Below are 24872 nucleotides of genomic sequence, written 5' to 3'. Positions count from 1 at the left end.
CTGGACATTGTAAAGACCAGTCACCTCCCCAAATCCTTTCATTCTGGTCTCCCAAACTATAACCTCCAGAATCCCGACATTTTCCCAAGACGCGGATCTGGTTCTCCGAGCCAGTGCGCACATCCGTAATATCTGGCACGCTTAACCTGATACAGCGGGACCCCTTTCTTCCCTCTGGCTTGGGGTGCCGGAAGGAAGCCAGGAGGCTCTGGCCCCTAAAGACACCAATTGAAACACTTAGACCAGTGAATAGCCGCAGCCCAGGAACCCAAGTGCCCCTTGCAGGTGCGCGCCTGGCACGTCCCTGGGGCCCCTCGGATGGGAGGGGAAAATAGCCAAGTGCCGGCGGAGCAACCCTGTCACCGTTCTTCTGCAGGAACCTAGAAAAACCATTACGCCCAGCCCGGGCCCCAGCTGCCCAGCTGGGAAGCAGAGGGCGCGGCCGCCGGCACACCCCCTGGCCCAGACCCGCTACATTCAGGCCCAGCCCTTCCTCCCCATCACTGCTATTCCCTAACTGGGGCTGCCTGTTCTGTAGATTTTTCCGCTGCCTTTGCAGCCTGTCGAGCTTCCTAGACTCTGCTGGGCCACCAACGTCCCACCCCCACCCCTCTGGGAACAGAGGTGGGGCTGCCTAGGAAGAGGTCCCTGAACGCCAGCTGCAGGAGGACACTGGGCGGGAGAGTCCCAAGTCCCAGGCTTCCCCTCCCAGCCTAGGTGTTTGTGAAGAAGCCGAGTTCTGTAGCCTTCGCAGCCTCGGGGCCGAGCGGGGAGTGGAGGACCCACTGGGACGAACCGCAGACTCTCCTAACCAAAGGAGGTGGGAGTGGGTGTTTGGTTTATCAGCAGGCCAACTTCAGGGGTGCGAGTGTCTTGCGTGCCTGATTCTAAGCATCTCCCTCCCTCGCACGTTTTGTCTGTGACGGGGGAAAAGGAAAGAAAAGAAAGCGGGTGGATTTGCGCCGACCCTCCTCCCGAAGTCTGGGAACGCTGCAGTAGGAAGAACCGCTCATAACGACACTTTAGCCCCCGACACTTGAATGCTAAAGGTTAGACTTACAGTCTTCAGGGAAGGGCTTCCTGCCAACTAGGATAGCGGCGCACGCTGCCACAGGCCGTGGACCACACCATCCGTGGCCCCTCCAGGTGCGGTCAATGCGATAGGCTCCGGGTGTTTGTTTACTTCAGCGACCAGAACCCGGAGGTGCTGGCTCTACCCTGCCCCCAGCTCCAGGGAACCTCTTTTCCGGGCCTCTGCTGTTATTTGCCTGTAGCTGTCTGCGCCTACCTCATTTTGCTCTTGGTATCTGTCCCCTGCCCTGTGGGCTCCGACGAGATTCACAGCAGGACTCACCTTTGGGAGAGACCGTGCCCAGCCCTTTTCTTTTTGTTTTCCCCCGGCAGTTGGTGAACCCTAGCACAGGTGAAAGAAGCAGGGGTCTAGGGGAAGACAGGGCCTGCAAGGGAGTGCCAGGTGGGGCAGTTTTTAGGCGGGGGAAACTTATTAAATAGCCATAGAGGATCTATGCCAGAGATCCTAGGACCACGGGCTTCCTCCCTCCCTCCCTCCTACCCTCCCAACCCAATGATGCTGAAATTCAAAACGACGTTATGTGTGGAGATTTATCGAAAGGTTTGTTCTCAGGATCCAAGCAAGTGTCTATGTTCTCTTCTCCCCGAATCTGCTCGTTTGCTGAGCACCTACTGTGTGAAGTCTCCTTCCATCCCCTGTAACTGTAATGACATTCATTTCTTCTAGAGGCCCTGGGGAAATGCTCTCGAGTTCCGTTTTCTATACAAGAGAATTATCACACTCAGAGAGGCTTGTTATTCACCTAAAGGCCACACAGCTTTAAGGTTGCTCAGCTTGAACTGGAAACCAGATTCCGTGGGACTGTAAACCAGCTGCCTCTTGTCAAAGCAAGACAAGCAAGGAGCAGGCTGGAAGAGGAGGCCTGAGACCTAGAGATCCCTGTAGACAGGGTGAGAGGCAGAAAAGCAAAACAAGCTTTAGTTTCCTCAAGGTTTCAGGGCTGACATTCAAGGATAGGAGACAGTCACTGGCCAGCAAGAAGGAGGCTGTGACAGAAGCCTCAAGGAAATGCATCAACAGCAACTTAGCCCAGATGTCGACAAGACAAGGGTACAACCCTGAAGCAATGCCCCAGTGTACCCCAGATTTGCTAGCCCGAGCCGCTTCCGCCTTGGGGGGAAAGTTTCTACTGTGCCTTCTTGTTTCCCTTTGCAAATTGTCATCGTCTGCCTGAAGCTGGGACAAGTTCCTTCTGTGAGTCATCAAGGCTAACAGGAAGGGATAATCAGATGACCAAACCACTCATGAAAAAATATTAGGAAATCCAGTAAACTGGGAATTAGATGACAGGAATACTCAAACAGCAGGCAGGCTTTTTGGGCACATGAAAGCTTGCAGACCATAGGGTAGAAAAGTGTGGTGTGTGTGTGTGTGTGTGTGTGTGTGTGTGTGTGTGTGTGTGTGTGTGGTGTGTGCTGCCAGCTCCTGCCTCATAGGTTCCAACCAGGTCTTAACCACCCTTCTGCATATTCTACAGAGTTAGACCACACACTCGTCTCCCTTCACTGGGATTAGTTGGTTGACTCTGACTAAAGTGTGGGTGTCTGCCACTGGGCAGGACTGGCTGGCCTGGCCCACATGGAGGGCTGCTCTAAGGCTTGTTAAGGAAGCACTTCTGACTAGGCAATCCAATTACATAATGTTGCAAAAATAACTCAGGGCTAGGAGTTGTGTCAGAGTGACATATGTTGTTTCCAGAGGAAGGGATCAAATATCTATCTTTTAACCCGAGGGCTAAAAGTACGTGTGTGTGTGTGTGTGTGTGTGTGTGTGTGTGTTCGTTTGTCACCCCTCACTCAGGGGAGGAGCTAACGGGGTGGGGGTAGAGAAATGGCATCCACAAACATCTTATGGCTTGTTCCCCTGGTGTAACTAAAGCCCACCTTCTATTCAGCTCCCAACTCCAGACACACTGGGTGCTCCAATTCATCTTTCAAGTATAGTGCCTCCTGCTCTAAATGCACCAGGGATGGTTGAAGAAAACAAATGGAGAGAGAAGACGGGGAGAGAAAAGACAAGTTACCAGGTCTTAGGTCTTGGGTGGAGGTGCATAGTCTCTTCTTGTATCTATTTGGATAAGCCCTGGGGGGGTCTTGTAGGACTACCAGGGCCTTCCTGTTTGTCTGGCACTGTCCAGGCCTATGCTCACATCTCAGGAACCTTCTCCATCCCAGAAGACAGGCACAGCTGATAGTCCTACTTCTCATGGGTCTTGCCAAATTCCCATGAGAGAAAACAAGGGGTTCCATTCTGAGCCAAAATTATACAAATTGGGATGAGAATTTCATCAGACATACAGAGGTCTTACTTCCAGGAATTTAAGCCTACAACCCACAACCAAGGTAATAGCTATCTAGATAAAACAACTTTATTCCCTTATTATTTTTTTTTTAATTTTCTTTTTCTTCTTTGTTGTCATTGTTGTTTGAGACAAGGTCTCTCTACATAGGTTTGGCCTGCCCCAGACTGGCCTAGAACTCACAGAGATCCATCCGCTTTTGCATCCAGAATTAAAGGCCGGCTCCACCACTCCTGTCGGATCAAGTTTTCGGATGTGTCCTTTGAATTTGAACATGCCCTAAATTCTCCCCATGCCTTGGTGGGGAGCCCATTTCTATTTATTAACGAGCTGAGCTGTGCTTGCAAAGTCATGTTTTGTTTCAAGAAAGCCCACTAAGCAAACTAAGTTGTCCTAGAATTCCCAGTCTCCCTGTCTCAGCCTCTTGTGTGCTGGGATTACAGGTGTGTGCCCCCGGGCCCAGTTGCAACTGCCTTTTGATTATTTGTGTGACTTCCGTCCCTCTGTGGGACACTGAAGTCACACACTGAGCTGTATTCGATTCTTAAACATTTTGAAGCCTCCTGTTTGTAATGACAACATCTGAGTTTCATTCCGAATTGCCCCTCCCAATCCATCCTTAATCTAGACCCCTCAGACCTATCTAAGCAATAAGACAAGCTTAGCTTGCGGTTCATCCACCCCCCCAACCCCGCCCCTCAAAATCAAAACTGTCTCTAAACTCCTTGGGCTAATTACAAAGAAGCAAAGCCCATTCAGTCTTGGATCCTGCTCCTTGGGCTCTAAGAACACAATCTACCTCCGCTCGGAAAGGAAAACCTGCTCTTGGAGGATAGAGCAGAGACGAAAGGGTGAAGCCGTCGCCGCTGCCTCCCCCAGCAGGCTGTCTTTTATGGAGTCTGTTTCCAGTCTGTTTACCTGGCAAGGACCACGTGACCAGCCCAGAAGGAAATGCTGACATCATTGTCTCTCGCTCGCTCGCTCTCTCCCTCACACGTGTGCGGCCTGCCTCTCAGCCAGCATTCCCGTATCCCTCCTCCCGGCCCTGGCCTGAGCGCCCCTCCCCCAACACTCATATATCTCTCCCACTTATTTCTGCCTTTCTCACGCCACACTTGCCTTTGTTTTCCCTTTTCCTAGGCTGTCTCAGAGAATATCCTGCACACACACACACACACACACACACACACACACACGCACACGCGCGCACACGCACACACACGGACAGGATTTTTCCTTTTCCTTCCCCATCCAACCCTTCCTCTTTCAATATCACTCAGATCTGTGGCCATTGAGTGTTCAGTGCGTTTTTAAAATGCACTTCCTCTTCTGCTATACCTTTGTAATTTCTGAATTGAAGGGGGGGGGGCAACAAACCTTTTAGACAGCCCAGAAAACCCTTTCAGGCCAGGGCAGGGTTGCGGGGGGGGGGGGGGGGGGCAGAGTCCGGGGAGCAAAGCCGCTCCATCCAGCCACTCAATTTCCTGCTCCAGTGGCCTTCAAGATTTAGGGGTTGGGGGTTTGGTCAGACATGGCCTTTTTATTTATTTATGATCAGTCTTTTCCTGGCTGCAGTCCTACGTTTTCATCATAGCTGCTGGCCAGGGGTCCTCCCTTTCCCCCCCTCTACTTCCAGGCCATGCACCCCAGCAGAAGCAACAAGGCAAATGGACCCTGAAATTTTTTTTTTTCCTTTCTGCTAGTCCTCGATCAGTGAGGGTGCGAAGAGGCTTCTCAGCAGCCTTCCAGGCGGGAACTTCACAAGCTGGGAAACCCGGAAGGCGCAGGCACAGAGGCTCGCAGTAGCCAATGCAGGTGCCTCCTGCCTGTTCAAAGGGCTATTTATAAGTGGAACTGTGCGGCAGGGCTGTGGGGGTCCAGCTGCTCCGGAGAGGATCTTGGTGCACACGGGCACGGCGCCAAAGCATGCAGTGTGGAGGAAATGTTTAATAAAGACGTGGGAGCCTCCGTCTGTTTATTTATTCTCACCAAAAGGTGGACATAGGGTGTCCCTGGAAATTGCTTTGAAAGCAGATGTCAAGGTATGCAGGCCCAGCCAGGGAATCAAAGGAAACTCCTCGGCCAACTGAGGCAGAGTGCAGATCTGACCCGCTTGGCTCCCTCCCTCCCCCTGCCCCTGATGGTCATCTGGGTTTGTCTACCTTTTACTGTGTGTGTGTGGGGGGGGGGGGGGGAGAGAGAGAAGCATAGAAAAGTCACACCAGAGAGAGACTATTAAGAAATCATTAGTTAGGTGTGAACTCACCATCCCTAACACTTGTAAAGGTGGGACTCTAGTGGGAGAGCCCAATGTGCTGATGGTGTGTTTACTGTTGCGTTTGTATGCAAAGTCTCACATACAGCATTCCTATAGAATGATCCCAGATGAGACCTTGAATGGTAGAAGAGTGGTCCCCCATATTTGTCTGTGTCTCTGGCTCCTGAAAGATACTTCCCCTTGCCATACTCTGCCATTGTAAAGCCAGTCAGGGAGAGTTTGGACATTGTAAGGTGGCCTTTTTTCAGAAACCTGTTCGCTCAGGTGCAAAGCTGGGAGTGAAGTCTGGTGGAAAGAGTGGACAGTCATAGATCTCCAACCGTTTCACCAGGACCTCTTTGTTCGTGCCAGGAATCTAGAACTTTCTATGGCCTTTGCATATTTGCTACGAGGTCTAATTTTAAACTTCCAAATGTTAAAGGCCGCATACTTGTCTTTGTCTAATAGACACCTAGCTCTGTTGACTGGATGATTTCAGGGGTTCTAGACCCAAATAAAATGGTGTTAGAGAGGTCTTCTCAGTGTCACAGGGCTTGCTGTGCAGGTCGGAGGACATTCCTAACACCTACCTAAAAAGTCATAACGTGGTAGATATGCCAGTGACTCCATCGCTGGGGACAGAAGAGGGATCAGGACAGTCGGTCTGGCCAAAGTGGACATCTTCAGGGTCAGTGGGAGCATCTGTCTGAATTTCAATTTCCTGCTCTGGATCCTCATTGGTGGGTTTGAGATGCTTGTGAAAGTGATCCCTAATTTGCATCTACCCTTTCAAACTAGAGGTAGAAAACAGTCATGACTACCCATGGAGGTGAGGAAGAGGAAGGGGAAGATGAAGAGGAGAAAGATAGGAGTATTTTTTTTTTTTGGAATGGTCTGGGGAACACTGTTCGGGTCCACCTCCTCTTGTAAGCTCCCTCCTCTTGTAAGCCCTGGTCCCCAGTCTCACCCCCTTTTCAATTTCAGCTCATGATGTAGGGGATGGATTCATTTATAGAGCCAGACCTAGCCAGTGCCATCCCTACTCAGCATTGTGAAAACACGGTGCTTGTGTCTCTGGGCAGATTGGCATTCGCCTTACGGGCTCCTCCACCTGCTTCCTTGCAGAGAGACACCATATGGAGGACACACTGCACATGTCTCTGCAAATGCCCACACTGCTAATTGGTACTCAGGGATGTGGCCACGGTGGAGAAGGGGGATAACGATAATGGCGATAATGATGACAGAGATGATGACCACGCTGATTGCAAATGGTGATTCCAGCTCTGAGCACAAAGAGGTGATGGAAGGAGAGGGTGAACGAGCCTGGCTTAGGAACCCCGGTGGCTGCTTCGCTAACATCCGGTTCTCTAGTATTTCACAAGTGCAGTCTTTCTGTTCTGACTTACTTAAAGCAAGAAGAAACGCATGCTCTTGGAGGCAAACAGATGGCTCAGTGGGTAAAGGGCTTGCTGTGCAGGTCGGAGGACATTCCTAACACCTACCTAAAAAGCCATAACATGGTAGTAACTCCATCGCTGGGGATAGAAGAGGGATCAGGACAGTCGGTCTGGCCAAAATGGACATCTCCAGGGTCAGTGGGAGCATCTGTCTGAATAAATTAGGTGAGCTCAAGAGAGGGAGACCCTCTGGCCTCCACATGTGTATGCATGGTTGGGTATATCTGCACATTCCCAAGCACATCCATGTATGTGTACACCACACACACACACACACACACACACACACACACACACACACACACACACTTATTTCTCATTCTCGTGTTAAAACCAAAACCAAAACATAATCTTGACTTCTAGGAATGTGGCCAGGACAGAAGCAGCTTGAACAGTGACCAAGGTGGACTGGTCAGTCCCTTTCCGACCTAAGTACAAATCGAAAGCTATGCTTTGTTGACTTACTCTTCCTCTCCCTCTCCTCTCCACCACTCTCCTTGATTTTCTCTCCTCTCTTAACATAAATCGCCAGGTAGAGAGGTGTGCACGTCCCAGTTAAAAGCATTTTAAAAAGCCAGAGATGGGTACGTCGTCAGTGATATACAAAATGCAAACAGTCCAGGAAACATAGAGGGGACTAGGTCATTGCAGGAAAGAACTACCTGGAAAACATCTTGAATCAATCCTCCTCCCCTCCCCTCCCCTCCCTTCACCTCCTTTCCTTCGTGTGTATGTGTGTGTGTGTGTGTGTGTGTGTGTGCTGGGGGGAGGGGGACATACACATGCACAGCTCTACCTCTGTTCATCAGGACTGGTAGCATCTTCACCCATGGAGACATCCCAAAGCCCTCAATATCTTTTTTAAAAAGAAATTTAAAAAAAAAATGAAAAAGAAAATGAAATAAAACCCAGAGAGGAAAAACCACCGGATCTTGGCATTTAGACCCAGTGAGCCACTGAGACACAGGTGCCCTCCAGCACTTAGTGACTTCATCTTTGGAGTGTGTGTTCTCCTTGTAAAATGTAGATAACAGTACACCATCCCCCACTGGGTTGTTTTCGGATTAAATGAGATAGCAAAGGCGACGCGTCGAACACAATGCCTGGTACAGGGCAGGTGTTCGGTATTGATTAGTAATGTCCTGGTAGCCTTTGCCTGTTGGCACCACAGGGTTGGAGTGCGAAGATCAAATGATTGCGATAGGACTGCCTACACAGAGGGACCAACATGAACAGAAGGAGATGGTTTTTGTAGGGATTATTTGACTCTGGGATACATCTGATGGTTTTGGGGGAAATGTGGCAATGAGATAAAGATAAATTATCAAGGACAAACTCTCTCCGTACAGGCACCTGGTAGGACTCATTGTAGCTGCCTCGTTTTCGAAACGTGGAGCATGTAACATTCTGCCTAGCGAACATCCTTAGGAAAGATGGTGAGATTGAATAGCTTGAGCTGGTGGGACCGTTCTTAAAATTTTGGATTTGCAAGGAGAAAGGACACAGAAATCCAAGAGATTATCATAAAAGGAATATTGCCATTGATACTATCGACAGATGGCCTCCTGAGACAGAACAGTTTACCTTTTTTTTAACATTCTTTTAAAACAGACTATCATGTAGCCTACGCTGGACTTGAACTTGTCATATTGCCAATAACGGCCTTGAACTCGGGATTTTCTGCCTCTGCCTCTGAAGCATGGAGATTACAGGTATGTGCTGTCACACCTGGTTTATTCCGGGGATGGAACCCAGGGCTTCATGCATGGGAAACAAGCAGTCTGCCCAATGAACCAAATCCCTAAGCCAGAATAGAATTTCTAGCAGTATCCTTCCCTTTTGGAATGATACAGGACGACAGATTTATTTCCACAGCTCCCTTGTGTTATTTCTTGCCTCTTAGTTTTTGTTTTCTGTCTTTGGGAGCCGGTTCTATTGGGAAATTCTAGCAGGGAGTTTGCAACAAGATGCAGAAGCACGAGTGGCTCTAACCGCCAATACGCACCCGACTTCATAGTGAAGACACAGTCATCACCAGTTGTTCTAAGCGCATCTGAGTGATAATGATCAAAGACAAATATGCCCGATTCATTCGTCCATCAGGACCCGTAGGCTCCTTGGAAGGAAGCAACCAATATCTCTTTCCCTCAGAGCAAGAGGTCAGTATCCATCTTCTGCTAGGATTCTCAGAGCGGGAGAGAAAAGCTATGCTACGGAACCCAGATGGGTCCATTGGAGGGCAAATACCCTCCGGACGTCTTATGCCTATCTCCAAATTTTCAGAATTTATTGACAAAAATGTTGGATGGATGGAGCAGGTTAGAACACCTTGCTAAATAAAATACAGAATACATTTATCATCCCCCTCAATCTACTAAAATCTTGTTACTCTTTCATGGAAGGAAATGAATCAGCCTGACAGGACTTGCTCTGTCTGTCAAGCAATCTAAGTCCCCAACACCGGTTCTACTACAGATTATTCCAAAAATGATGGTTTAGCCCCCCACCCCCAGGTAATGTTGCAGATTTAGGACATCACAAACCTCCCCTTTTCCTTTTAAAAAAAGAGGCATGAAAACCTGCTCTCTTTGTCTTTCTGTATTTCTTTTTTTTTTTTTTTTTTTTTTTTTTCCGGAGCTGGGGACCGAACCCAGGGCCTTGCGCTTCCTAGGCAAGCGCTCTACCACTGAGCTAATCCCCAACCCCTTCTGTATTTCTTTAAATGAAGTGATTTTTACCATGACTTTAACAGATTCTCTCAAAATAAAAAACAAAAACAAAAGCAAAAAAACCCAAAAAACCAAAAAAACAAACAAACAAAATCCTCCTTTTAAAAGGTGTGGGCAGGCTCTTACGGTTGAGTTGATTCTGCAAAAATCTATGAGGAAGCAAATGGCCAAGGCACATGACCTCTGCCTTGACAAGCCCATTTCCAGATATTGTCCATGCACTTAGCATTTCTGAAGAGGTTTCGGGAAACGAATGAGTTCAAGGCCAGAGACAGGTATAGTGAATTTTCAGATTGTGTCACTTTTGTAAATGTCATGGTCAAAGCCATGATTTTCCAGAAACATTGCAAACCTACTAGGAAGCAAATGAGAAAAAAAAAAAATATGTGAACGACCTTAGTGCTTCTAGTTCTTACTGTAAATTATAGCAGACCCCAGGGGCTACAAACTTCTGAAATCTCTGGGCTTAATAAAAATTCAACATTTCCAGAATACACACTGCATGGACGCAACTTCAAAATCATAAAAACCCCCAACTCTGTGATTGCAATGGGAGCCCAAAGGTGACACCATCAAAATTAATTTTCTGGTGTCTTGGGTGTTTCTGGTTATCTTTAGGGTTTGGGGACTTTCATTTTAAGGAAGACAGATACTTGTTCAAGAGCTCTGGAACAAACCAAGCATAGTAGTATCTAACTGTAATTTCCCTCCTGAGGAACCTGGAACAAGAAGACCAAGAGTCTGAGGCCAGTCTGGGCTTCATAGTAAGTTTCAAGCTAGGCTGGTTTATGTGGTGAACCCATGTCTTTAAACAAAAAAAGGAGCCAGGGGTTGGTGGTGCAGGCCTATAATCCCAGCACTTAGGAGGCAGAGGCAGGTGGATCTCTGCGTTTGAGGCCAGCTTAGTCTACAGAGTATGTTCCACACATAACAACAGAATACCCAGGGCTATACAGAAAGACCCTGTCTCAAAGTGTGTGTGTGTGTGTGTGTGTATGTGTGTATATGTGTATATGTGTATATGTGTATATGTGTATATGTGTAAGTGTGTATGTGTGCATGTGTGCATGTGTGTTTGTATCTATGTATCTATGTATCTATGTATCTATTGTCTATCTCTATCTCAATCTATCTATCTATCTATCTATCTATCTATCTATCTATCTATCTATCTATCTATCTATATTGCTTGGTTGCATGTATTTGTAATCCCAGTACACTCACTTGGGTACAGGTAGTTCTATCCCTGTATATTCCTACCTAGCCTTGTCTTCTTGGCAAGCTCTAGGGCAGTGAGAAACTCTTCTCACACTCCCTCTTTAAACATCTGGTCCTCATGCTGTCCACCTCCCGGTGCTAGAATTTCAGTTGTGTTACCATGCTTGGTTTACACAGCACCAGGCCTCTGTGTAGGCTACCCACTGAGCTGCACACCCAGCCCCGCTCCTGTCTGTCTTTACTAGTTCTGCTCTCTAATATCTCTTCCTTAGGGTTACATTGCTGTGCGGAATCCTATGACCATAAGCGACGTAGGGAGGAAAGGGTTTATTTCAGTCACATTTCCATTTGACATCACTGAAAGTCGTGAGGGCAGGACCTCAAACAGGGCAGGAGCCTGAAGGCAGGAGCAGAGGTCATGGAGGAGGGCTGCTCACTGCCTTGATCCTCATAGTTTATTCAGCCTGCTACCCACCCAGGACCATTAGCCCTGAGTGACACCACCCACAGTAGGCTGGGCCCTCCCACTTCGATCAGTGATTAAGAAAATGTTCTCCTGGATCAAGTATAGCCTGATCACTGAAGGCATTTTTTTCAACTGAGGTGCCCTCCTCTCAGATGACTATGGCTTGTGTGAAGTTGCCATAAAATGAGCCATCAAGAACACTGAACTCTGTCCTCTCTTACTAAACCAGAGACACAGGGTGTTGTTCAGTGGTAGAGCACCTGCCTTGCACGCACTAACCCCCGGGTTTAACCCTCAACGGTACAAATGACAGAAGCTTTGATCCCCCCACATGCTCATGAAGCAACTCTGAAAGAACTTTTTTTTTCTTATGTTTAATTTTTGGTGTTGTCAGATTCGTGTACATGTTGAGTTATACACTCTCCAGCTGAGCTCCATCTCCAGCCTAATGATTCATTTAAGTGTGCTCTCCAGCCATCTTGAACCCCTCCAGTGCAGTTGACGGCTCTGACCAGTCAAGAAGGATGGTTGCTATTTTGAGCCTAAATTGATTCTCTTGGTCATCTTGTGAGGCTACTCAGAACAAGTTTAATTTCCTGACTCAGATGATTCTTTTTCTATCTTGCCTTCCTTTCTCTGATATTTCGGAGTGACCGTCACTTCCTTCAACTGTGGGTCACATGATTGGGCTCTGGGGTCCTCTGCTGTCTTGTTTCCTCTTTGATTCTCAGAGAGTTGATTCAAGATATAGCATAAGCCCTGAGCTAGGCATGGTGGCGCATGGCTTTAATTCCAGCACTTGAGGCAGAGGCCTCCCTAGTCTTGAGTTAGAGGCCAGCCTAGTCTACAGAGCAAGTTCTGGGACAGCCAGGGCTACAAAGAGAAACCGTGTCTAAAACAAACAAACAAAAGCAAAAACAAAACAAAACAAAAGATTGACTACAAATCTTGAGGTTTCTATGACTACCTGGGGAGAGTAGGATTCTCGAATCTCCCGCTCTCCTCCTTGTACCCTGCTCAATGCAACGGTGCCATCCCTTTGTATCCGTTCTCCTGAGGCAGCTTGTGAGGTGTGAGCCAGGGCGCTCCTCCCACACAGCCTCTGCTGAGATATTTAAATATGGCCAGTGTTTTGGGCCTTACTTTACACTTGCCGAATAGGAAACTCTGGAGAAGCACCGTAGACCTACACATTAAGAAAATATGACGGTGGCTTCTTTATTTCCCATGCTATCCACTTATTTATTTGGAGGCAGGGACTCACTGGAACTTCCTGTGTAGACCAGGCTGGCCCCTTACAGAGAGCCTCTGGCCTGTTCCTCCTGAGTGCTGGGATTTAAAGTGTGTGTCATCATGCCTAGCTTGATTCCTTTCTTTTCATGGTTCCTCATGTAGAGTGTGTGTGTGTGTGTGTGTGTGTGTGTGTGTGTGTGTGTGTGTGTGTGGTGTATGTGTGTGCTCACACATGTATGCATGTATATGTGGAGGTCAGAGGTCAGTGTGAAGCATCCTTTGCAATTGTTCTCCACCTTAGTTTTTGGGACCAGGTCTCTCACTGAACGTGCAATGCACCACTTCCAATTGGCTACACAGGTGGCCAGCAACCTCCTGATGCTGTGGTCACAGGTTTGGGACACTGAGCCTGGCTTTTTATATGGGTGCTGGGGATCCAAACTCAGGTCCTCATGTTTGTATGACAAGCACTTTGTCAACCGAGTCACCTCCCCAGCATCACCTTAGGCTCTTAGGTGCTCCAAGGGTTGCTAACTTTCTCCGACTTGGTGCCGATGTTTATCGAAGTGAATTTTTGGTAAGCAGTTATTTAATTGTTTTGTTGTGCTATGGGTACCACTCAGGGCCTTACATTGACGGGCAAGCACTCTCTCTACCACTAGGCTACACTCCTAGCAGAGCCAGAGCTTCCACGAATGAACCAGTGAATGAGAGACCACGCTACATTTGACACGGAAGGATTTCGTATACTACCCCATCCTATCAATCAAAAAAAAAAAATCTCTTGACATCTAATTCTGTAACAAGATTTCATGACTACACGATTTTGTGACACGTGGATTAAGAAAAAAAGAAAGAAAAAAAACAACGAAGCGAAACCTTAAAGCCACAATACTGGCCGCCTCTTCTATGCTGATACGAATGACAACGCATAGTGACATACAAGCCCACGTTTAGTCCCCCGTCACCCCTGGCTGATAAAGGACACATTGGCATGCACCAGATTAACGGATTCTTTGTCTTCTACACTTCCCCTATCTCCTGGTTTGAACAAATGTCCAAAAAAGCCATTTGCACATGCATTCCAGAGCTGGGCTCGGGCAATGGGCTGTGACCATGAGCCTCCGTGGGCACATGGCTGTAGGAGCACTGTATTGTCACTATCCACCGGTTGACACTCTGTGTCCCCAAGCATCCTTAAATGCGTCACAGTAACTAACATAGCAATTCTCCTTTAAATGGTTGAAAGAGCATTGGACGAATAATTATACTTTTTATTCCTCTTTCTCCTCCTTCCTTCCTTCCTTCCTTCCTTCCTTCCTTCCTTCTTTCCTTTCATACCAGATGTGAACAGATTATGTTGTGGGCCAAGTAATTAAAAAATATATTTATTTTATTTTATGCTGGGCATAGGGGTGCATGCCTTTAATCCCAGCACTTGGGAGGCAGAGGCAGGAGGATCTCTGTGACTCCCAGAATTCTGTGCTTCGTAGGCATGGGGAAGTAGTGTGCCTGGACAGGTCACCAAATTCTCTGGGACTTTTCTTAGTCACCACTCATAAATGATCTCAGTCAATTAAAGGTAATCTTTGAAATGAGGAATGAGGAGAACCTTGGGAAATGACAATACAGCACTTGAAACAGGACAGCTTTGCTGGAGATCTGTGGCCATGGCCAAGTCAGACATAATGAGGGTTTTTGGGGCATACTTCTATAAGAACCCTAGTGATGACACAGACATCATATGTCAATATGATGTGATCACCGGATAAGGTAAACCAGCTTCTTTCTGCATCATAACCCCTCCATTGATCACATGCCTGAGTAATCTCCTGGCATAGAAGACAGGATGGGTGAGTGGCTATGAAAGAATGACAAAGGTCTGTGACTACCATGGGCTGAGTCATTTAAATAAATTTTAAAGATATCTTATATCTTGCTGGGCATAATAGTGCATGCCTTTAAGTCCCAGCACTTGGGATCTCTGTGAATTTGAGGCCAGCCTGGTCTACAGGGTGAGTTCCAGGATAGCCAGGGCTACATAGAGAAACCCTGTATCAAAAAAGCAAGAAAAAAAATATTCATTTTACTTTTTTTTTAATATTTTATTTATTATATATTTGAGTACACTGTAGCTGTCTTCAGACACACCAGAAGAGGGCATCAGATCTCATTACAGATGGTTGTGAGCCACCATGTGGTTGCTGGGATTTGAACTCAGGACCTCGGGAAGAGCAGTCGGTGCTCTTAACCACTGAGCCATCTCTCCAGCCCCTTCATTTTACTTTTAACTGTGTGTGTGTGTGTGTGTGTGTGTGTGTGTGTGTACACTCACATAAGTTCAGGTACTTGTGATGTCAGATCCCCATAGAGCTGGAGTTACAAGTGGTTGTGAGCCAATGATGTAGGTGCTGTCCTCCTGAAGAATCATATACTTAATTAATCACCAAACTCTTTGTACAGTCCCAGTTGATTTTCTTCCTGGTTATTCTTTTATTGTTTTGTTTATGCTTTAATTTTTTACATTTATTTATTTGTGTGTGTGTGTGTGGGGTGTATGTGTGGTATATATATGTGTTGTGTATGTGTGTATGTTATGTATGTGTGTATGTTATGTGTACATGTGTGTGGTGTGTGTGTGCATGTGTGTGTGTGTGCATGTGTGTGTATGTGATGTGTATGTATGATGAGTGTGTGGTATGTGTGTGGTGTGTATGTGTGGTGTGTGTGGTATGTGTGTGGTGTGTGTATGGTATGTGTATGGTGTGTTTGTGGTGTGTATATGTGTTATGTGTGTGTGTGATGTGTATGTGTGGTATTTATATGTGGTGTGTATGTGTGGTGTGTGTACGTGTGTGTGTGATGTGTATGTATGGTATGTATGTGTATGTGTGTGTTATGTGTGTGTGGTGTGTATGTGTGGTATTTATATGTGGTGTGTATGTGTGGAGTGTGTTCGTGTGTGTGTGTGATGTGTATGTGTGTGTGTGTTATGTGTGTGTGATGTGTATGTGTGGTATTTATATGTGGTGTGTATGTGTGCTATGCGTATGTGTGTGTGTGATGTGTATGTGTGGTATGTGTGTGTGTGATATGGATATGTGGTATGTATGTGTGTGTGTGATGTGTATATGTGGTATGTATGTGTGTGTGTAGTATGTGTACATGTGTGTATGTGTGTGTGGTGTGTACATGTGTGTATGTGTGTGGTGTGTACGTGCTACAGCACATATATGGAGAGCAGAGGATAACTTGTAGGAGTCGGTTCTCTCCTTCCACCAGGAATCGAACTCAGGCTGTCAGGCTTGGCAGCAAGCACCTTTACCCACTAAGTGTCTATTTGGATGTGGGGTTTTGTTTGTTTTTGAGACAGTTCACACTCTGTACCCCACAATAGACTGAAACTCATTGTGAGGTCCAGGCTGGCTTTCAATTCTGTCTCAGACTCCCCAGTACTGGGATTACAGCCCTGGGCTACCAAGCCTGCTTCTTTCTTCTTTTTTTAAGTGGTAGAAAACACCACAAATGCTCTACAGTTTCCCAGTAGGAAAGCCCAACCTTCAGGGCTTGCACACCTAGTGTAAGCAATGTTGAGGCAGTGCCTTTGCAGGCAGCTTGCCTGTATCCCCATCCCAGGGTGGCGGAGGCCAAGGATGCTAATGAATATTCTATCAAACACATAAGAGATTCCTTCTTCCACCACAAAGTTATCTGGTTTAAATGTCCACAGGAAGCTGTGCATGATGGTATACAGTTTTATTTCTAGCACCAGGGAAACTGAGGCAGGGGGATTGCAATTCCAAGGTTAGACTGGGTTATATGATGATATCATCCCATTTAAAAACTGAAACCCCAAACCAACTAAATAAAAAAAATTACTAAAACCACCAGTAGTCACTATTTCAGTAAAGCTCTTCAGCTAAAAATGACCCAAAATGATGCTCTTGAGAACTCCAGATTTGGAGCTGTGTGTGGTTCTAGTCCCAATCTAGAAACTCTGGCTGTCTTCTGGCATCAGGAAACTACCCACGATGAGTCTGTAAAGAAACTCACAGGGGAGAAACTACAATACTTAGTAGTTCACCGATGAAGTTCCGGTTTGAAGGTTGAATGTTAAAGCCAGTGGCTGCTCTGGATGCCAATGTGGAAAAGCAACAGAAAGCCCTGGAGCACACGTCATAGCTGTAGGTCTACACTCACAGTGGAGCACACGTCATAGCTGTAGGTCTACACTCACTGGAGCACACGTCATAGCTGTAGGTCTACACTCACAGTGGAGCACACGTCATAGCTGTAGGTCTACACTCACTGGAGCACACGTCATAGCTGTAGGTCTACACTCACTGGAGCACACGTCATAGCTGTAGGTCTACACTCACTGGAGCACACGTCATAGCTGTAGGTCTATACTCACAGTGGAACACAGGTCAAAGCTTTAGGTCTACACTCACAATGGCTGTCTGGTTAGGTGCACCCAGAAGGCAGACTGTTTCTGAGGAAGGACTCCAACATGATCTTGTAAGACCCATGCTCCTGGTCACGCAAGTGGGCTCTCCATGGTAGATTCTAAAGCTGTGAGAGCCTTGGAGTATGAGGTGGATGGATGTACATCAAATGGACCAATGGAAAGGAGGCTGCTTTTCCCATTGACCCCTGGGACGCCCTCATCGTACAGGAGTGAAAAGGGGTCTCACTTTGCTGGGGGCCCCCAGAACTGTACATTTCCCCTCCAACTGGTCCCATTTTGATACGGTTAAGATTTTAAACATCGCCAGTTTTAAATGTCACGTGGAAGCTGGCAGATTTAATGGAGCCTCCAGATGCCCCCTGAGATATGATGATAACTCTAATTAAAACGGAGGGTGACAGATTAGAATGTCATGGGACTCCATAAGCAAGTGGCATTCCTACATTCTCTTTCTTGGAGCTCACTTTGTTCCTGTCACTTTGAGCTCTTTTCAGTAATAAAGAATGAGGTCTCCATACTCTAACATGTCCTGATTTTTCATGTGGTTCAAAGATCAGAAAATACTTGTGTGTATGGGGGGGACAGTTATGCATCATGCATGTGTGTGGAGACCAGGGAAGGATATTGAATGTCCTGCTCCACTGTTCTCTACTTTATTGCCTTGAGACAGGTCTCAAATTAAATTAAAATAACACCCCCAGCACTGGGGTAACAGGCACAGAGGCAGTCATGCCCAAGTTCTTACACAACTGCCGGGGAATTGAACTCGGGTCCTCACACTTGTACAACAAACGCCCTTATCCTCTGATTCATCTTCCTAGACAGATTTTCATCTCGTTTTTCATAACCTATACTCGTATCACTATTATTTATAGCCTGGAATATAAAACGATTACCTGAACGTCAAATGAAGCTATGGAGAAGTGAAAGCCGAGGGTTACTTGGAAAGAATGAGAGCCAGAGAGCCACGCTCAAACAAAACATTGGGGACCAGGTAGGCATGGGAAGTTAAAATACTATTGGGGTGTAAACGCGTATAACTAATGAGGTTCAAACCATTGTCAGGCAGGTCTTGGAAGTTCAAGGTAATCAAAGGCGTAGGCTCAGAAGACCAGGGAGGCTGAGACAGAGGCAGAACTAGCTATGGGAGCTACTTGTACCAAACAAAGACTACTCTTCTTCCCTCTACAGTGATGTCCAGGCTGACAGCGACTGGACAGGCTTGTCACCATGGGGGTGGGGCGGTGGGAGGGGAGTGGGTGGCAGGAGAGGGTGGGGGGTGAGGGGACGGGGGATGGGGAAATAGGGGTGGGGAGTGGGGGAATGAGGATGAGGATAGGGATGGGGGATGGGGATGGGGAGATGGGAGTAGGGGTGGGGGAATGGGGAAGTGGGGTGGAGGTTGGGACTGAAAGGGAGGTCACAGTCCTCTGAATCTATGATCAGGTTGCAGGACCAGAGTACGACCAGAAAGACCCAGAAGCAGAAAGCCATGATTCATCAGAAGGCCTGTGAATTTGGACAGGACATAGCCCTGGGCACAGATTTTAGCAGGCTGCGCAGGCATACATTAGATTTCAAAATCAAAAATCGTTGTCACGAGTTAGATGATGAACTTTATCTCCTAATCTGGACAGATCTTTTTTCATCCGTTTCTTTCGTTTTCTTTTCCTGAGACAAGGCCTCATGTATTCCTGGCTGGCCTCAAACTTGCTATGTAGCCAAGGACAACTTGTTTGCTTGTTTTGGTTTTGGATTTCGAGACAGGGTCTCTCTTCATAACCCTGGTTGTCTCGGAACTCCCTATGTTTGAGCAGGCTGGTGTTGAAGCTCACAGAGATCCCCTGCTTCTGCCTCCTGGGTGGTGGGGTTAAAAGCATGTGCCACCTTGCATGGCTTCAAGGCCAACTTCGAATCCCTCTTCCTCCCTCTACCTCCCAAGTGTTAGCATTCTAGCTGTGCCCCACCTCCTCTAGCTTATATGATATCGGGGCTTCCATATGCTAGGTAAAAGTACTACCGACCCAGCTACATCCCCAGCCCCTAACTTACATTGATATTTGCCGAGGAAGAACCAAGCAGAAGACATCTATTGCAAACAACAGCAGGGACAGTTTGTAGTCAAACTGAGGGCGGGACCTGCATTCACCACTGAACTTCCAGTGCCTAGCATGACTCAGGACAGGCATCTGACAACAGAAGTCCTGTCTCCAGGATTCATCTCTAGGAAACATGAGCATACATACCATAGGGCTCTCCTTTTTCGGACATGGAGCCCAAAGCCCTATGTTGCCCTGGGAGATAGACACATAGTCTTAAAGGCTGTGAGAGTTGGAAGATGCTCCTCATTAGTATCCAAGACTGGGGCGGTGTCTCCAGGATGCAAAGATGAATGACTAATCCTTCACCCAAGCTGTGCCTGCTCTGAGCCGGGCCGTCCCGACCTTCTCTCCATCCTCCATTCCTCCCCAGATCCTTCACACAGTGCACAAAGCTCTGTGCTGGGAATGCCGGCCCCCTTCCCACCAACAGGACCCCAAAAGAAAACATCTCCCAACCCACTTCCTCAGCCTGCTCACTTCGTTCCTACTGTGCGCCCTCCAAGCTCACCACAGTAACTCTATCAAGTGGTGCTCGTATCTGGTTAAAGGAGATGGAGATGGCCCCGTGAGTTTGTGTTCTTTCTATGCAAGCACAGGGATCTAAGTTAGCATCCCGTGGGAAAAGCTGAATGTGGCCCTGCAGGCCTGATCGCAGTGACGGGGAGGCGGGTACAGTAGGATTGATAGAGTTCACCTGCTGGCCAGCCTAGCTGACAAACAGCAAGTTCTGGGTTTAATGAGAGGCCCTGTCTTAAGAGAATATGTCACAGAGTGACAGAGGAGGGCACCTAACACCCCCATCTGTCCCCTTATGTCTATCCCTCCATGGGTACACACTCACACATGTACAATAAAAATTTTAAATCAAATGATAATGCTTATGGTGATTTGGCTATTTGATCATTTTACTTACGAAGCAGAAAGTGCTCTGGGCTTGGGAAACTTTTTTTAATGTATGCACACAAGCACACATATATATACACATATGCATAGAGCATATAGACACATATGAACATAGAGATATGCACTTGTGTATCTGGTACAGTGCTATCATAAAGGATTATTCAGTACATGTGTTCAGAGAAACTGAATTCAGGGAAGCTGAGAGGAAGGGTACAGAGGAGGCTCGAGACCACCCACCAGGCCGACGGCGGGGTCAAAAGCCCTATAAAGGATGTTAGTAACAGGGTTTCGTTGGCACAAGCCTGCCATCCCAGGATTCATGAGGGAGGATCACGAGTTGGAGGCCAGCCTGGACCACTAGAATTCTGCCTCAAGAAAACGACGAAAGTGCTGTCCAGTCCTCCTGGAGAGCCCATCTTATGGAGATATACTCCAGTGGCCCAGGATGCTCTCGTTGGCCGAACCCCAGGGAATCCCTCTTTCTTGGATCAGTTAGTGATGTACCTTCCTGGAAGGCCGACACACAGTGCCACATGGGCCACAGGGCCAGCCAACACCAGCTTGAGGAAGTCCGTGCCAGAATACTCCTAGCGTCCCGGGCACTGGGCTCTGCCGAGCTCCATCATTCTCTAGTCAACGTTGGAGACCCTGAACCACGATCTTAGCACAGCTCTTGTTGGTCATTCATGATAGTCCCGAATAATCGACCTTAGTTTTGGTGACTTGCTTCCTTCTCCCACCCCCATTGCTCAGAGGAGTTTGCAAATGCCTGTCCGCATGCCAAGACAATGGCAAATAGCTTTGGAAAGCACTGCTTCCTTTTTCAAAACATTGTCCAATGGCCATAGGGATGGGAGGGGTGGCTGTAGCTGAAAATGCTATGAATGTCTTACAGGACTTCTTGAGATGCCAGAGTGTGGCGTTGACGGTGCAGGCCTGTTCTACGTTCTTCTCCTCAAAGCAATCCGTCCAGTCTTTTAAGGTATTCAGTAGGACATTCAGCACACAACCTTTCACCCTTTGCCACTCAGGAATTATTCTGTCTCTATGAAAGCTATTCAGACAGTATGCTAAGGTTTACGGGTCAACATGGGAGTATCATAGATTGCAATCAGAGTCAAGAACTGCTTGGTGAAGAAGGTATCTTTTATAAGACAGGGTTTTGTGTAATCCAGACTTGTCTTAAGCTTTCAATGTGGCTCAGCATGAGTTTGATCTTTCCATTTCTGCTTTTACTCCCTGGGTCCCAAGATTACAGGCATGGGCTACCATGTCTGGTGTGGGTTGGTGGTGGGGATTAAACCCAGACTTCCTGGCATGGTAGGTAGATACCGGATCTACTGAGCTGTATATATCCTCAACCCCTGAAAGTGTCATATACATAGGTAAGTCTGAATTAAGGACACTGATGTCCAAATGAGAAGGGGTAAGTCACTTGGCAGTGTTGTCAGAGGACAGAGACTAACTGGACAGAGACTAACTAGCCCAGTGTTTAGACACACACACACACACACACACACACACACACACACACACACACACACACACACACGATGAAGTTTTGAATCGCATAGCCCCAACTGTCTGAAGAAATCATCAGTCCCACTAAAACAATAGCCCATTTAAATTTAGAGCAGGCGAGTCTGGACCAGACTCGTCCCAGCGCCCCCCGCCTCCCAAGTACCCCCAGAAAACAGAGTATTGTTTCCATCCAACCTTGTGCTGAAAGGAAGCCTCTCATCTGGCAATGACCTCGTGAGACAACTTTGGGGAGAGCAAAGAGCCGAGAAGAGAAAGGCCCCGTTCTCACTGCGAACAGGAAAAGTAAAGAGAAAAAAACAAGCTGTCTCCCCACAAGGTTTTTGCTGGGCTGAACTGTGAACTGTTCCGGTACATTCCATCAAATGGATGCCTTCATAGAGTCAAGCCAAGCGCGAACGCTGTGTCTGGGACTTCCACTCCAGGGACACACACGTGGGCCAACAGCGCGCACACGCTCCTGCACTTGCACGCCCTGGGAGAGCACTTATATGGGCTCCATAAGGCTAAGTAATAAACACTTTGTCTTCACCCTGCTATTTATGGGTTGCTTGGGGCATCCTGTTCTCTCCACTGCCTTTACCTGCGCAGACGGCTCCCGCAGACTGGGAGTTTAATGGGGACAACAGTAAATCTGTGAGGCTTTGTGTACCCTCCTGCTCCTGCTTCCCTGACCACCCCGCTCTTTGCAGAGAAAGACTGATCCACAACCATCCACTTAGTCTCAGGCTCTCTTCCTGTGGGTTAAAGCGCTTTTCCTTTGTCCCTGGGCCCTTGTCTTCTTCCTTCCTTTCAGACATCTCTCTAGGACATCTCTCTAAGATATCTCTTTCTATTTTGCCTCTTCCAGGCATCTCCTTTTTCAGGAGCCAGCAATGGAACAAACAACTTTGACAGCAACAAGACCAACTCAGAAAGCTCCTAGTCGGCTGCTCTGACCCCAAAGGCTCTTGGGAAACGGCACGCATGCACACGCAAAATCAAGATGATCTGGCCTACCTGGCACTCACTTCAAGTTCACTCAAAGGCCTTGTGCTTCCCCTTGCCCATAGTGACTGGGTTACCAGGACGGACAGATGTTCATTTGGAAGCCAGACGTGTCTCCCAGCCAGCAGATGTCAGACAGTTGCAGAAGAAGATGCTGGAGGAGCCCAGTGGACGCGGAAACCAGAGCTGATCACCTTGGCCAGTTTGGGGAGGTGGGGAGCTTGGCACTCAGCTTCCTCTGGGGATTCTCAGAGTTCTTGGGGTTGACAGGTCCCCTGAGGAGATGGAGTCACAGTTGCTCCCTGACACCCCGCAGTCCATCACACCAGCCTGGAGTGGGGTCCTCTCTCAGCCTCACCTTCATCTTGGGCCAAGTGGTTGGCTGTCTCTTGAAAACAGACAAGACAGAAAAGGGTGCGTTAACTTAGACTCTCCCCACCGAACGCAGTTCGCCATGGCAGTTCCGATTAAATACAGGACATTATCTCACTGTAATGCCCTCCTGGCGGCGTTCCCAGGAAAATTCTAACTAATCATAAAAATAGAAAGAAAAACGCAACCTGAATTCCATTCCTCGTCTTAAATGAGTGATGTGTTCACTTTTATTTATTTTTCTGGAAGCGAGGCGGGAAAAGAAAATGAATTTCAGGGCTTAGAAAAACAAGCTACTAACAGTACTAAGTATGGCTGAGCAGTGGCGCAGACAGCGCTGTGCTAGCATATGGAGCTGGCATGCCATGGGTGCCGTCCTGGCTGCAGACTTGGCGTATAATCCCGGAGCACCTGGCAGCACGTTGCCAAAACAGGGTAGAAGATGGACAGAGGGGTGGGGCTGAATGTGGACGCGCATGCGCACCCGAGGACACACAAAACACTGGTACACACCACACATGCTAGACACTCAGTAGCTTTCTTATTGCACTAATAGGTAAGTGCCGGTCTGAACCTCCTAACGACCTCTGACCTTCCCCTTGGACTGTTCTTTCTGGGTCTGCCCACCAATAGGTGGTACATGACATGTGATGGCCAAAAACTTGGCCCAAGATGAAGGTAAGGCTGAGAGATGATTGGGCTCTAGGCTAGCATGATGGCCTGTTGGGGGCGGGGTGTGTGTGTCAAGGTGGTTTCTATGTAAGCTTCTTAGGAGACCCCTATAGAGACCATACAAGGGGTATCTTGGTTGGTAAAGTCCTTGCTTTGCACACAGGCAGCCCCGGGCTCAACCCCAAACATGGCATAAAGAGGTGTAGCAGCATATGACTGCAACCCCAGCACTAGGCGGTAGAGAAAGGAGGTTCAGAAGTTCCAGGTCACTTTTGGTGACATAGCGATAGCAAGTTTGGTGCTAGCTTGGAATACATAAGGTTCCATCTCAGAAAAGAAAGGCAGAACGAATAGGCCGAGGGTGGACATTGGTCCTGAACTGAACTAAACTAGTCCCTCATCGGAGCCGTGTGAATGTGATTAGTGCAGAAATGTACCGTTGGTTTACTTGGTGTCCGCTCATTCTGTCACCTCACTTGTATCACGCTAACTGTTCAATAAAATACCTGCCGGGAAGGAGGTGGGTGCTCTGCCCACCAAGGCGTGGCACACGATGTGGCTGTTGGCAGGACCGAGGCTTAGCAGCAACCAAGAGCTGCGCTGAGATCACGGCTGGGGGCCACAAGACTGACAAGCTCCACCCTGACAATGTTTTCTCCTTCCCTCTAAGAAGTATTTGCAAGATACACCACAGGGAGGTTCAAAAACCCACCCCCAAACCCGGCTTCGGATGACGCCTCCGCTAATGTTCATGGATGAAAAGAAAGTCAAAGACATGCCCACACGCCGCCTCCCTCTTCTCTGAACCATTAGCATCTCAACCATCCCCCCATCATAGCTCCAGTCCTAGAAATGGGCACTGCTACTTGATAGCCAAGTTCTAGCTGGGCTAATTAAGCATACTGAGCTAATAACCTTCCATTTTGGGACCAGTATTATTCATAATTTAATGTATTGTTGCTGAAACATCAACCTTTCGACAACTGGCATGCTGCCCACCGCGGCCCAAGTGCTGACCATCTTTCAGTAAAATGAGTATTATTGTTAAAACAGGCATAAATCATTCATGGCCCC

The 24872-nt window shown here is 47.7% G+C and overlaps 1 protein-coding gene across 6 annotated transcripts in view; it reads right to left on the bottom strand.

Moving 5' to 3' along the window:
* Nucleotides 1-24872, bottom strand: part of Zfhx3 (zinc finger homeobox 3) — a 1006519-nt gene that overhangs the window by 262516 nt on the left and 719131 nt on the right. For 4 of the 6 annotated variants that reach the window (XM_063278047.1, XM_039098313.2, XM_039098314.2 and 1 more), the window contains one exon: nucleotides 22767-23142. The gene's annotated coding sequence lies outside the window, so the exon portion shown is untranslated. Of the gene's footprint in view, nucleotides 1-1060; nucleotides 4745-22766; nucleotides 23143-24872 lie in introns of those variants that run through there. The other 2 variants (XM_039098312.2, XM_039098319.2) reach the window with 2 other exon arrangements.

This window comes from Rattus norvegicus, chromosome 19 (genome assembly GCF_036323735.1).
Source record: "Rattus norvegicus strain BN/NHsdMcwi chromosome 19, GRCr8, whole genome shotgun sequence".
NCBI classification, from domain to species: domain Eukaryota; kingdom Metazoa; phylum Chordata; class Mammalia; order Rodentia; family Muridae; genus Rattus; species Rattus norvegicus.
This window is presented reverse-complemented; position numbering and strand designations above follow the sequence as displayed.